Source organism: Henckelia pumila, chromosome 2, assembly GCF_033568475.1.
Source record: "Henckelia pumila isolate YLH828 chromosome 2, ASM3356847v2, whole genome shotgun sequence".
In the NCBI taxonomy this organism is placed as follows: Eukaryota; Viridiplantae; Streptophyta; class Magnoliopsida; order Lamiales; family Gesneriaceae; genus Henckelia; species Henckelia pumila.
In genome coordinates this window covers 70,828,389-70,836,026 of record NC_133121.1, presented here as the reverse complement: position 1 = coordinate 70,836,026, position 7,638 = coordinate 70,828,389, and positions in this window count along the sequence as shown.

Sequence of the window (7,638 nt, the reverse complement as noted above, 5' to 3'; positions counted from 1 at the left end):
TCGAAATCAAACACGGTTCTAACACGAACTGTGTCTCTCCAATTTACTCCTTCAAGTCCGTCAATCCAAAGTCGACTCATTCTCGTCAGAATAATCTTCCTCTGCTTAGTCACAATTCGATTCATCTTTGGTTCCAAAATAGGTGACACAGAAAATCACCTCCAATCAACGGGAATCTTCTTCTCTTCTCGTACAACTCTTGAAAAGTGCATTCAAGAATTCACCAAAAAGCTGTCATTGTACGAAGTCTCCACAAGAATTCGAAGTTCTGCCAACTAGTGCTAAGTCGAGCACTACAACTCATGGCATAACTTCAAAAGTTCAACTCATCTGCTCTGGCTGTCCGTCGTTCTGAGGGTATCGAACTAAATAATGTTGAAATCAGACCACAAAACCTCATCGAAGTCCTTTCCTAAAGCACGAGTGCATCAAAGATCTCTGTCTAAACTAACAGACTTCTGAAAATCATACAATCTGACAAAAAAAAATTTCCTGACAGAAATCTAACATATGATCATGTATGAGAACAAATCCGTAGGGAAAACAATAGCAGAATAATAATCGTCAATCATACACGGATAGCAACTCAACTTAAACAGATCACAGAAGTCTCGCGACGTATCCCTCGAACGTAATCTCTATCTCATTCTGATTCGGCTCAAAAGCAAAATTCCTGATAGGCATCCTATCTGTTTCAAACTCTAATCAGAAGTGTAACAATCATCGATCAAAGAAAATACCGATAGTAGATAAAATAAGAACAGGTCTTTCGGCTCAGAGCATCAGCTGTTGCATACAATTCCTCAGGAAAGATTCGCAGTCAGAATCTCATATTATCTAATCCTCTTCTCTATTTCCAAATCAGTTCCGTCTGCGAAAACAAATTCTCCAATTCCTAAGATTAGAACAGATCACGAAAATTTCTCATAAGACAAAAGATAACAGATCTTCTGATCAATAAGATCACTGCGAGCCCAAAGTCCAGATTCAGACATTGAATCTCAAGAGTCTTCAACTGTCTCGATGCTCAAGCAAATAAATGATTTTTGTGAACAATAGCATACCACAATCTCAATAAGAAGAAGTTCCTGACACTGAAGATCATCAGTCCAGAAGGAAGTAAAAATTCCTAAAGTGCTGATCAATCTCTTCTGCAATCAATAAGAACTAGTATCATAAGATGAAGTCCAAACAGAAGAACATACTCTGCGAAGTAATCGGCTTCACCCACGATAAGAATCCCTCGAAGAAACAGGGATAGGATAGAATTCATAAATTTCCAATCTCGGATAAGGACGTCGATCTAGATCATAAAATCGAGGAAGACAACTCGATCCAAACAGCATTCGGACATCGAAGAATAACATAACATTGTTTGGCACAAAATCTGCTATACGATCCTCAAAAGCTCCGAATGATCAGTACAATTCTCATTCCAAAAGATAAGAATTCAACGATAAGAACAGTCTCGATCTCAAGTCGTTGCTGAAACTAACCTCATAACTCGGAGGAAATCCAGAAATCTCATCTAGAATACGTCAGCAAACTCTTCAACCACTAGTTTATCAGCCAATTCGGGCTAGATTATAACATCAACTACAAACAAAGAGAATTCCTCTGCACAATTCTGAAATAAACGGTTCATCTATAGAATAATATCAAAGAAATCCTTGAATCAAAATTCTTACCAGATGAACAATTCAACGGATAACAAAAATCCAAATCCAAAAGCCTAAGTACTATACTGCCTAGTTCAATCTTATTCCCAATCAAAATCCAGAGTTGCGACTAAAGAACCCAAAAGCTCAACAAGAAGGGAATTCATCATCTAGATTCCTCAAAAGAAATAAGGGAACTCACCCAAAATCCATCAGTCATAAGTGTAGTCCAGGGAATCCCATATCTGATCGATCTCTACTAACCATCTTTCACATCCCGCGGTATTCTCATGGTGATTAAAACGATTGAAATCTCATCAATAACTCTTCAATCAATGCCGGATAGATATCCATCTGATCAGACGCAGTATAACTCTATCCTGACTGGATTCTATGCAGTTCGATTCCTGTTCAATATACATCAAGAACATATATCTCATACTCAAGCGAGTTAGAACACAATTACCTCGATCTTCCAACATTCGGTGTCCAAAACCTATTTCTCGAATAATTCAACCATCCCGAGAAAATTCGAATTCGAACCAGAAATCCAAGCAATTCATATCTCAAGTAAATCATGCTTTAGAATTTAATCACATAATCATGTAATTCAATTAATTCTCAATCAATATAGCATGCTCGCATGGTATTTAATAACTCAATTAAATAATTCAAACACATGCGAGAATTCAATTCATGCGGACTCGATCTACCCCGCTCACTCTAATTCAGTCCAAGAATCTTATCTCTCTGATACCACTTAATGTGAGACCTCGATTCTAATCGGCTAATATCAAATAATCCATAATTAAACATCATTAATCAAAGCCTAAAAGAAAAGGAAAGAAATTTTTTTTTTTTAATGAATAGTGCCGCGCTCGATCCTAGAAAATTCCAGGATCGAGCGCACCATATTCCTGAACTCTCAGCCGAGAAAAAAATATGTTCCGCGCTCGATCCGGCAAAAATCCAGGATCGAGCGCACCACAATGATGAGTCTACTGCCTCAATAATTTCAGGGGCTGCGCTCGATCCCAGCATTTCATAGGATCGAGCGTACCCTGGGCAATAGAATTTTTCCAGAAAACTGAACATGTTTCAAATCTCAATTCAACAATTCAACTCAATCTAATATCAATCTAACATGCTCAATTCCGAATCCTACAACATGTAATCAACATACAAACTTCAATATTCATCATTCATAATCAATTCTAATATTCAACAACACTCGAGTTCTAAACATACTTTCAAAACATAAACTAGATTGGCATGCATTTCCAATTCTAACTCGAAGTCCCACTTCTATTCTTCATTCTCGTTCTATCCCTGTCGTCTCTGACTCGATCCTGCCCCACCTGTTGTCAAGCACACATACAAAGACAAGACAACAGCCGGATAATCCGGTAAGAATAATATTCCCAGTAAAAGAGACAAACATGCAATATCAGATAAGCATCTCAAATCGATATACATCAACTTCCAATTAATCAAATATCAACCATGCAAATCCCCACAAGCATGTCTAAAACTCAATTCATATGCATAAATGCAATGCATGTCTTTAAAATTTGGGATTATCAAGTCGGATAATCAAAAGAGTTGCTGCTTTTGCTTTTGGGATCCCGAGGACGAGATCACGTAAACGACTCACCGACTCTCCCGATCGAGGTGGTGCTACGTATCTCCATCCTCTAGACTTTGGTGCGACTATAAGGAGTATGCTAGCACTAGGTGAAACGGCTACACCCAGGCCACTCACAATATAATCCCCAAAATGTCTATCATAAAAGGGCCGTTCTGCCCGCTGCTCAAATCAAGGATTCTTAGCTCAATATGAATGCAATGCAAAACATAACTCAAATAACTCAAATAATCAAATAACATGCAAGTATGTAATTTTTTCGGAACACTCGAATCAAGTCGGATTCAAGTCACTCGTTCCATTCCAATCTAAGTCATCTTATACCTCTTTCAAACGTCGATGCTCCAAACCTGGAAACAACAACAATACAAGAATTCCAAATCAAAATTCCATTCCAAACAAAGTTCAACGATGAAGATAATTTAAGTAAACTTCCGAGGATGAGATCAACTCGATACCAAACCTCGATCAACTCTTCAATGATTCGAAAGCTGTCAATTCTGAACTCCGCTATCTTCAATCAATCTGTAAGGATACAAAAACAGTCCAATAACAATCCATCCAAACCAAATTAATCCCAAAACTCAACAAAACTTCCAAAATTCTTAAAATTCAAACCGGCGGCAAAACGGCTATAATCTGATAAACCAGAAATGCAGACAGCATTATATCAATCCAATAGACTCAAATCAACCAACGTTCCACCATAACAATCCAATTCTAACAAATCATAAAACTCAACTTTCGAAAATCCCTTCAAAAATTCATAACAAATCCGAACGACGCTCTATTTTGAAACCGACAGAGAATAAACGATCAGAACTCTGCCTAGATCAACATACTAGAAACTCAATCGATTCTAACAACATCCCAAAACTAGAATGTATCTGATCGTAGAAAAACTTACGATAGAACGAAGCTCTCGCAGCCGTGATCGCTAATCTGCCTTCAGAAATAAATTCCAACGGACGGATCGAGCTCGGACTGAAATCTGGAAGCTTGAACTCACGTTTCTCTCTTCATCAATGGAGGAAACGGCTTGGAGGAGGAAGATGGAGTGAAGAGAAAGTCAATAGCTTGCTTAAATATCTAATAAACTCCAAAATTGCATTTTAGTCCCTGAAAATTCCAAAATTTTCAAAAAGGACCTTTATCAAAATCAAGTCGGCTCTTGAACTCTGGAATCTCCGATTATCTCAAATAAAGACAATTAAGATAAAATAGGGGCGTTACAAATGTATGTACTTCTATCTATGTTGGACTTAAAGTTTTTATGGTTTGAGAATGCTAAAGAGTTGTATGCATTGAATGGTGATTTTAAGGATAATGATTTTAAAGATTTGTATGAGTTATGTTTGTGTGGTTTTCATGAGAACTTTTATTTGAGCAATGTGTACTTGTTTAAAGAAAATAAAATTTTCATTATATGTTCATCGTTGAATGAGTTACTTGTTGAGAGAATATATGGTGTGAGTTTGAGGTGTTATATTGAGAGATCCAAAACAATGAATATGGTGGATAAATACTTGTTATGGTTATACATGAAGAGGTATGTTGAGTGGAGTTGTGAGAGTTATATCGCGTGTAGACAAAGAACTCTTAATTCACAATTGTATGATTTGAATAAATCATTTCTCATTCCTAGAGCACAATGGTTGTACGTATCTATGAATTTTGTGTTGAAGTTAACTAGGTCTAAGAAGGGAAGAAATTTGATTTACGTCATACTCAATGGGATTTTGATCATATTTTTGCATTCTAATGGTGTCGAAGTATTTATCTTGTGCATGAAGAATTTTGTGATTTTTGATCTTGTTATGAGTGTGCAAGGTACAATAATTGACGAGGAGAAGTTGGACAAGTTGGATCATAAAGCATACAATGAGAAAATAAAAGGTAAGTTTATTGTTGATAAGAATTTTGATGTTACTAATATTTCTTTATTTGGTGTAGGTAACAAGCAAGATTTGAAGACAAATTTTCTTCAAGAAGGAGAGTATGATGCGATTATGGATAGTTCACGATGTAATTACGCTAATAAAAAATGGGATGCGCTAGAGTTGCTGCAAGGTCAAACAACGATGGAACGGAGCAAGATTTTTAAGGAAGCGCTTCAAGGATTCGCAATGAATTATCAAGAAGTGTCTAAGAAAATGTCATCAAGACTACAAAGATTTGGAGAGCATTGCAATAAAGTTGGAGGGCGTTTTAACATGATTCGAGGTGAAGAAGATCAAGGAGACAAGACATGCTTGGACCAGCCCCGAACCAAGGCTCGGACCCAGGCCCAGGGTCCGTGCACCCTCTGTGCCCCTTGATTCTCCAATCGTCGTAGCCACACAGACCTTGGTCTATACCCTACACGGGATCCGTGCATATCCACACACAGTTCGGCGTGTTAGTATGTATCACGTAAATCTTTGATATTTTTGTAATATTTTACCTATTTTTAGAGTTCTGGAACCGTTAGGAAACTTAGGGTTGCATATTTTTGTTAACTTTTACCTATTTAAATTGTACGCAAGCCATCAGATATAATAAAATTATTCATATTCAAATTATTGATTGTTATCAATTTATTGAAGCTTTTGCTTTGTTCAAATCAAACATATCAAAGTTCTTTGTAGCGTTTGTCGGTTGATTTTCATCGTGGATTGTCAAAGACTAGTTTTTTTAAAGTTCCTTCGAATTTAATTGTTTCTATCGTAATTATTTGTTACTAGTTTTGCATAAACTAGGGGTGAATATCACACACTTGCTACTTGTTTCAAAGATCGGGACAATACTTTGGATGTTTTGTTCATTGAATTGAGGGTGCGACTTTGAGCCCGTTTGGTTAGATAAACTGGAGGCCAAAAGCACTTTTTTAAAAAAAAAATAAAAACACTTTTCTTAAATGTGTTGCGTTTGATTACAAAATTCATTTAAAAAAATCATTTAAAAAGTGTTTTTTTAAAGGCTAGAATTTCTAGCTTTTTGGGATTTTGCTTCTAACTATATTTAAAAATTTAAATAAAAATATTTTTTCAAAATTTATCCAAACACCAAAATGGCTTATGCGTTTTAAATAAAAGCACTTAAAAAGATGAACTTATTTATGCACTTTTTAAGTTTCAAGCTTCTGTATCCAAACTATCCCTTTATCAAGTTCGTGTTTCCTTTTTATATCCAACAATATTCATATCAAGCTCAAATCTTTACACACTTGACCAACTCAACCATCCCTAGATAATGTTGTATTATTGTTATTTTTTAATCGTATTTACGTATTCTACTTAGGGATGGCAACGGAGCAGGTCTAGGACGGGTTCGGTCAAACCCGAGACTTGCCGCCTCCTTTGGACCTGCCTCGTCCCACCCAGCAAACCTGACGGGTCAAATTCGGGTTAGACCTGTTGGACCCACCATAATTTATTTAAATTTAAATTTATTAAATAATTTTTTTTAAAATCTAAAAAGTAACAAAAATCATTAAATTTAATTTTAAAATTTATATTTATAATATTTAAGATAAACAAAATATTCTCACATGTTAAAATTTATCAACTTATATTTAATTAATAATTATTAAAAAAATAATAAATTAAAATGATATTTTCATATTAAACATATAATAATGAAATAAATGTTAGAAATTTAACATATTGAAGAACAAAATTCGATCTAGATCGATATGTAGAAAAATAAAAGCATGAATGATCTAACCTCTAGCCATTGATATTAAATTGAAACTGCAACCAGCGAGATCCCACGAACAAAAAAAACAGTGATCTCTATTTATGAGATGATGTATTTTCTGAATAACTGCATAGATTTAGGGACCTTGTATGACATTATTTATAGATGTTCGCTAACCATCATAGAGAGTTAAGATTTGACAAATATTGATGATATTTATCCAGGGTATGGTAATTCAAATCTAAAAAATATTTATCATCTTAATCCAGATAATATTCTTTATTTGGTATTTTTTTTAAATATGAGACGTCTCTCATATTTATATTGATGAAATATGTTGATCATATTTAAATTATTTTATGGACTTAATAAAATAATCTAACAATAAATTTATTTTAATCAAAAATATTATAAACTCAAATTATAGGTAAATATTAATTTTTTAGGATAAAAATATAACTATATCTTATTAATATTACACATATGTTTATAAATATACTTTTTGGTGGTGCAGGTCAAGGGTGGGTTTGGCCAAACCCAGCACCCGCCCTGTATCCGCTTGTGGACCCGCTTAATCAGTTCTAGAACACTACACCGAGTTGAGTTTAATACGTGGCTAAATTTAGATCCGACTCTTTGACATTCCTAATTGCTGTA